Below are 7,358 nucleotides of genomic sequence, written 5' to 3'. Positions count from 1 at the left end.
ACCCACATAGCTTTACTATAGAGTCCCTTTAATTTCGGGTGATCAAGTCTACCAAGAATTTTTTCATATTCTGGACTTGAACTTGAAATATCTGGTTAAGAAAGGAGCAGTTTCATCCAGTACACCACATCTTTTTTATGGTGTATATATATATATGTTTAATAAGAAAATGAAACGAAAAAGAGCACGCTATCCCTTAGCTAGGAATCTTCTTGGTTGCTGCAGTTGTGGAAAAAAATGACTTAATAGTTTGCATAAATAGTGAGTCCCCTGTGATAAACAAAAACTATACATACATATTGTGCAATCTGAAAGCTACATTTAATTTTCCATCACACACTTTTCACTGATTAAAAAAAAATGGAGCGGCGGGTGAATGAAGCAGTTTTCAGGGGAGATGTTGAAGCCATTCAAAAACTCATTGAAGAAGATTCCAACATAGTAAGACAAACCATTGAGGGTTCATTACAACACACCATATTGCACCTTGCAGCTAGACTTGGCCATGTTGAATTGGTTAGAGAGATTGTCAAGTTGTTCCCGGAGATGGTGTCCGCGGAGAATCGGGATCAGGAGACGCCCTTACATGAAGCATGTAGAGAAGGGAGAGTAGAAATTGTGAGAATTCTGGTTGAGAATGATCCATGGATTGCTTATAAGACAAATTTGTGGGATAAGAGTGTGCTTTATGTAGCATGTGAGAGAGGGAGGATTGAAGTGGTTAAACATTTCTTACATAATAATAATATCCACATGTTGTTGATGCTTGAAGTTGATATGTCCACTACTTCACTACATGTTGCAGCTTCATCAGGCCATACAGGTAAAATATTACATTCTGCGATTTTACATGTTCAAACTTCGAGTAATACTCTCTATAATGATGGTGTTCGGGTTAGCTATTGATCATAAGTACCATATACTTGTTACCTTCTATCTGAGGCGTAATTAACTTGGATTTTGAATTTATGAGTGTTGGATTCTAAATTTACTTATTTAGGTATATATAAATTGTACCCTCTTTTATTCTACGAAAATTCTTACTTATCTCTAATTAATAAGCATAGATAAAAGTTGTTCTTGACTAAAATCAGTTATTTATTACTTACACAAATAAATGATTTAGCAATAATTGTTTTAGCGTAATAATATAATATGGATATTTATAACTAGTATTCTATATAATTATTGTTAAAAACTTTAGCAACTTAGAATGCAATAACATTAATTCAATTACCACTAAATATTTTTATGACAATAAATATTATCGCTAAAAGGAAAATCTAGGTTTTTGTTGTGTGTATTATCAATGGCGTGTTGGATTTGAGTATGTGGTCGTAATTAATTAAAAGGGAATAGGACTCCTAATTAATGGTGCCGGTAGGAGCAAGTTTCATAGAATAGACAAATGTAGTTGACATATTAAAGTAAGTCGATATTAGTTTCATCAAAGTAGAAAAAATACTGATTGGAGATGAGAAAATAATCTTCATCATGTCAAAAGAGCACGTAAAATTGATTTTTTGGACACATTTAATTCTTATTATTTCGTAACACCTAACTTTGTATATGACGTTGACGGTTGTGGACAAAAAAAATTCCAATATTGCGATTTAGGTATTCAAGGGATGACGTGATAATACATACATCATGTCTTGAAGATGTTATTATTATTATTATTATATTTAAGGCCTAACCCATCGGTGGCTCCCTAAAGTTGACACCAACTTTCACTTAGAAAACTTAACTTGACTTTGTTCATTTTAGGCACCTCAGGTAAGTTTTCATTGTGTCATTTTGACACTTTTTGCATGCATGTCATAGATCAGAGAGTGTGATACACTCGTTTATTGCGCGTGAAGAACTTATTTAATCAATTTTTAATTATTTTTTCTTCTTCTTTTTCCCTATTTTCAGCCTCCATTTTTCAAGCTTAACTCCATCCATGGTGAATGTTTTTTAAAAACCTATTTCAAGATTTAAATATTGAAATAATCATGAAATTCTTTTTTGGAGGAATTTACTATTGTAATATGGAAGTGGATTTGATTTTTCCTCTTCCTTCACAAGCCTTCAAACTTAGCTTTTACGGTAAGTGCTCTCTTAATTATTTTTCTCCAGTTAATTTTAATGATTTCCGTTCAATTTAATTGTTTGTTATTGATTAAGAAGAATCTAAATCCATGATTTAGCTTTATTCTTTTATATAATTAAAGGGTTTGTGTATGATTGAGAAGGGCCGCTGGGGAGGGGATAGCGTTTCTACAAAAAAATTAGTATTTTGGAGAAGACACTGAGAAGACAGCAAAATAGTTTTTGTTAATTGGTTAAATATTTTTTTATTATGTGGGCAAAAAATGCCACATGTCATCGATTTATTGGCTAGTTTTTGTTTTTCTCAAAATTTATTATTTAAGAATGATTTTGGGCACAAATGACAAATGTCTTCATTTAATTGGACACTTTACACGTCATTCGCGAGTGTATTACACACACATTATATATTTTTGCTAATTGTAACGAAAGTGTCAAAATGACACAACAAGACCTTACATGAAGTGTTTAAAATGAACAAAGTCTAGTTAGAGTGTCTAAGTGAAAGTTAGTGCCAATTTTAGGGGGCCACCGATGGGTTAGCCCTATATTTAATAAGCATAATACATAAACATGACCCTTAACTTGACTTTATCGGACAACTATACCCTCCAACTTTAAGTGTGCACAAGTAGGCACTTAAACTTGTATAAAATTGAACAAGTAGACACACATGTCTCACATGACATAATACACATAGGACGCCACGTTGGACACAAAATTTCCACATAGGGTGCCATGTACGACGAATGTATCTATTTGTTCAATTTTATACAAATTTAAGGGTCTATATGTGCACACCCAAAATTAAAGGTCATAATTATCAGTTGACGCCAAGTTAAGGGTCATATTTATATATTATGTCTATTTAATACTATAACTTAAGAGTAAAGGCATGCATATATATATGCTAACTTGGATCATTGCTACTTTTTTAAACGAGTAAATTTTAGGAATAACAAACATAAAAATCATATTAGTGCTCTATGGCTATAGTTTTGCTATTTGCGCTTCATAGCAAATATAGTTTGCTATTATGTTTGTTATGGAATATTTGATTTGTATAAATCACGGTGATTTGTATAAATCGAGCTATCTGTGTCTATGAAAGTTGCGTTTGTATATATATATATATGTTCTTTGTGTTAGGCTAGAGTGGCGAGCGAGATTAGGAGGGATAGGATAGATGCGAGCGAGAGAGGGAGAGAGGTGAATTGTAAATGTATATTGGTTAGACAATTGTATATATGTAACTACTATGTATATGTATCAATGATTGTGTTTGTATAGCTGCATGAAATTTGAATTTGTATACAATTGAATCGAGTTAAAACATTTGTATTTGTCTATCGAATCTCTCTCTTGCTTTATACAAACACAAAGTGTACATTATATTTGTATAATTTGTGTTTGTATTAAGCGAGAGAGAAAGGCAAAAGAGAACTGGGCAGGGGAAGATTTGTATTAGTATTTTTATAAGTGTATAGGACGAAGAGATGTATTTGTATTTGTATATACACTCTCTCGCTTTATACAAACACAAACACAATTTATACATTTGTGTTTGTATAAAAGTAAGAGAGGCGAGGGAGAGAATTGAGAGTGGCGAGTGAGATTCAGGGGAGAGAGACGAGAATGACAATGTGTTTGCTACGAAATATAATTAAATGAAATTGTAGCTATAACATTTATTTTGAATTAATAGTTTGCTTTTCCCCTTTTTTTATATACATATACAATTTTGATCATTGCTACTTACTTAACTATTCTCACAACTCAAAATTGTCTAACTATATCGTAACATAATTTCGGTAAAAGTCCGATTAAAATTAGAGTAAATTTTAGGTTTAGCAAACATAAAAATCATATTAGTGCTCTATAGCTACAGTTTTGCTATTTGCGCTCCATAGCAAACTATGTTTGCTATGGAGCATCAAATCTGTATAAAAATCACAGACAACTTTGATTTGTATAAAATCGCTGGCATCTAATTTGTATAAATCGCAATGATTTGTATAAATCGGGTGTCTGTGTCTATGAAATTGCGTTTGCATATATGTATATGTTATTTGTGTTTGTATACTACATAAAATTTGAATTTGTAGACCATTGAATCGAGTTAAAACAGTTGTATTTGTATATCAAATCTTTATCTTGCTTTATACAAACACAAATTATACATTGTGTTTTGTATAATTTGTGTTTGTATAAAGCGAGGAAGAGAGAAAGACAAAAGAGAACTGGGCATGGGAAGATTTGTATTGTATAATTATAAGTGTATAGGACAAAAGAAATATGTATTTGTATTTGTATATACAGTTTTCTCTCACTTTATACAAACACAATTCATTCATTTGTGTTGTATAAAGTGAGAGACGCGAGGGAGAGTGGCAAGCGAGATTTCTGGGGAGAGAGGGGAATGATAAAGTGTTTGTTCCAAATTAGAATTAACTAAAACTGTGGTTATAACATTTAATTTGAATTAATAGTTTGTTACTTTATACAATTTTCCCTTAAACTTACATGCTAAACAATGGTCTACTCTTTTTTCGTTTCATTTTACTTGATCTTTATTAATTTTATATTATTTCCCTAAACTTATTTTATTAAATTGTTTTTATTAATTATATTTCAAAATTTTAATTCAACTATTATTATATTATATATATAGTTACTTAATATTAAGAATAATCATGATTTAAAAAATAATTAATTTATTTGAACTTATTAAAATAAACAAGTAAAGAATTATTTTAATATAAAAATCAAATAAAATAAAAATGCGAAAATAAAACTAAAAGGATGGTCTCTATTTTCAAATGTTCAGACGGCCAAAGTCTACGTCTGGGCGAAGTCCTCATTAAGAACGAGTCTCTTATCGTTAACCTCTTTTCTTTTTATTTAATTTGGGAAATTTGTGCTTTTATTCTATGAAAATATTTATAATTTTTAATTAGATTCTTGTGATAATAATCAGTTATACATATATAAACTTTCCATTAATAGAATTGTGCACTTTTGATCATTTTCTACGTGTGGATCTTTATAAATTTAATAAATTATTAATGACATAATACATAAATATGTCATTTAACTTGGCTTTAGTGTCCTCCAACTTTGGGTGCGCTTTCAAACTTTACAAAATTGAACAAGTGTGACAATTATCATGATCAAGTGATCCTTTATTTGTCAAAAAAAAAAAACACTAATTGCAGAAGTAGTGAAGGAATTGGTTAAAGTTCGACCTGATTTTGCTTGGAAAAAGGATGAGCTGATGAATGGTTGCAGTCCTTTACATATAGCATGCAGCAAAGGCCACTTAGATATAACAAGAGAATTGCTAAAGCTTGATATGGACCTTTCTGGTTTACAAGATAATGAAGGCAGAACTCCACTTCATTGGGCAGTCATTAAAGGAAGAGTGAATATTATTGCTGAGATACTCTCTGTGAGTCTTGAATCTGCTGAAATGATAACAAAACATGGAGAGACAATTCTTCATTTGGCTGTAAAGAACAATCACTTTGAAGTCCTCAGGTTCTTGATGGAGACTCTTGATGTTTCAAATCTCATGAATTTTCAAGATACTGATGGAAATACAATTCTACATTTGGCTACTGTTAGGAAACTCACCATTGTAAGTTTTCTTTATCCTGGACGTTTTATTTTATGTGAAAGTGTTTGATTGAACACACAGAGTTTAAGACATGGATGAATCTTTTCTAAAAGTGAACCCAACTTTTAACGGATGAAATAGATGAGACTTACTTAAAACCTCAACGGCATATTTGATCATTTTCCCTTAATTTGATAACTAATTATGATTGATGAAATTAGTTTCCTGGATTGCAGAATAGAGTTGCACTAATTGTATACAAAAGCTAAAAACTAATTATACATGACTTGTTCTTTCTTCAGATGATTATCTATATACTTAAGCTTGGTGTTGAAGTAAATGCTTTGAATCAAAAAGGACATACAGCATTAAATGTAGTTGAAGCAGATGCAAGTAACTCTGGTGTTCTTGCAATCATCCCTGCATTACTAGAAGCCGGTGCCAAAAGATGTGACCAATTACCACCAAATTTTCAAGACATTCAACAGGTAGATGCATCACCAATTTTGGGATCATCATGGCAAAGAAAAACTACTGGTTTTCACTCTCCGTCCTCATCATCTCAACATTCTTATTATAATAATCATCATCATCAAAGGAAGCATAATTATCGCGGTACTAGGACAAAAAAAATCAAGCTCCAAAGTGAAGGTCTAAGAAATGCAAGAAAAACAATAACAATTGTTGCAGTACTAATAGCAACTGTGACATTTGCTGCTGGTGTTAATCCTCCTGGTGGATTTAATCAAGGAAATGGAAAAGCATTATTGGGTGAGAGACCCGCGTTTAAGGTGTTTTTGGTATGTAACATTGTGGCACTTTTCCTTTCCCTTGGAATTGTTAATGTCCTTGTTAGTGTTATCCCATTCAAGAGAAGAACAATGATGAAATTAATGGTGGCAACACACAAAGTAATGTGGATTTCAACATTATTTATGGCATCGGCTTATATAGCTGCAGTATGGTCAATATTGCCACAAGGAAAGGGGGATCATTGGGTGTTAATTGAAGTTGTGATCATAGGAGGAGGGTGCACTATGGCTGTGTTTCTAAGTTTTTTTGTTAGTGAGACAATGTAAAAGGAAGAGTGATTGGAGAAAAAAAAGAGAGGATCATAAGAGGATGAAAGAGGGAAGTCCTAAAAGTAATACAAGTACAGTTCAAGAAATGAAAGTGGTGAAGAAAGAAAGTCATGAAGGTAGTACCAACTCAGACGTTGATAGCTCAGATCATGGTTACCATTTGTTTTAATTACCTGCATTCATAGATCTATTCTTGTAAGTCTTTAAAGTAGAAAATAATGTATTAGTTTCGGAAACAGCCTCTCTATCTCCACGAGGTAGTGGTAAGGTCTGCTTACATTCTACTACCTTATTTAGTGAGATTTCACTGGGTATGTTGTTGATATACTTTAAGTTTCTAATATGACAGATGCTATTAGTTGGGCTTTAGTGTTATTTTCTCCTCTATTCGTGATTACCTTAAACCAATACAGTTTAATTTATAAATGTGGTTGGTATTATGTTTTTTTGGAGAGATGCATGCAAGGAGAAAATATGAATGAAAAATGTTCTCATATATATAAATTTTAATAAACACAACTACACAAGCAAACTAGTAGACAACTCCTATTGTTAAAGCTATTTTA

At 31.7% G+C, this 7,358-nt stretch overlaps 1 pseudogene; it reads left to right on the top strand.

Annotated features, from left to right (window-relative positions):
• Window positions 1-249: 249 nt before the first annotated feature.
• Window positions 250-7,161, top strand: LOC125841330 (ankyrin repeat-containing protein At5g02620-like; annotated as a pseudogene).
• Window positions 7,162-7,358: the final 197 nt, after the last annotated feature.

The sequence above is a fragment of the Solanum stenotomum genome, chromosome 10 (genome assembly GCF_019186545.1).
Source record: "Solanum stenotomum isolate F172 chromosome 10, ASM1918654v1, whole genome shotgun sequence".
In the NCBI taxonomy this organism is placed as follows: Eukaryota; Viridiplantae; Streptophyta; class Magnoliopsida; order Solanales; family Solanaceae; genus Solanum; species Solanum stenotomum.
Note: the sequence above shows the minus strand (reverse complement) of the source record. Positions and strands in the feature narration are given on the sequence as shown.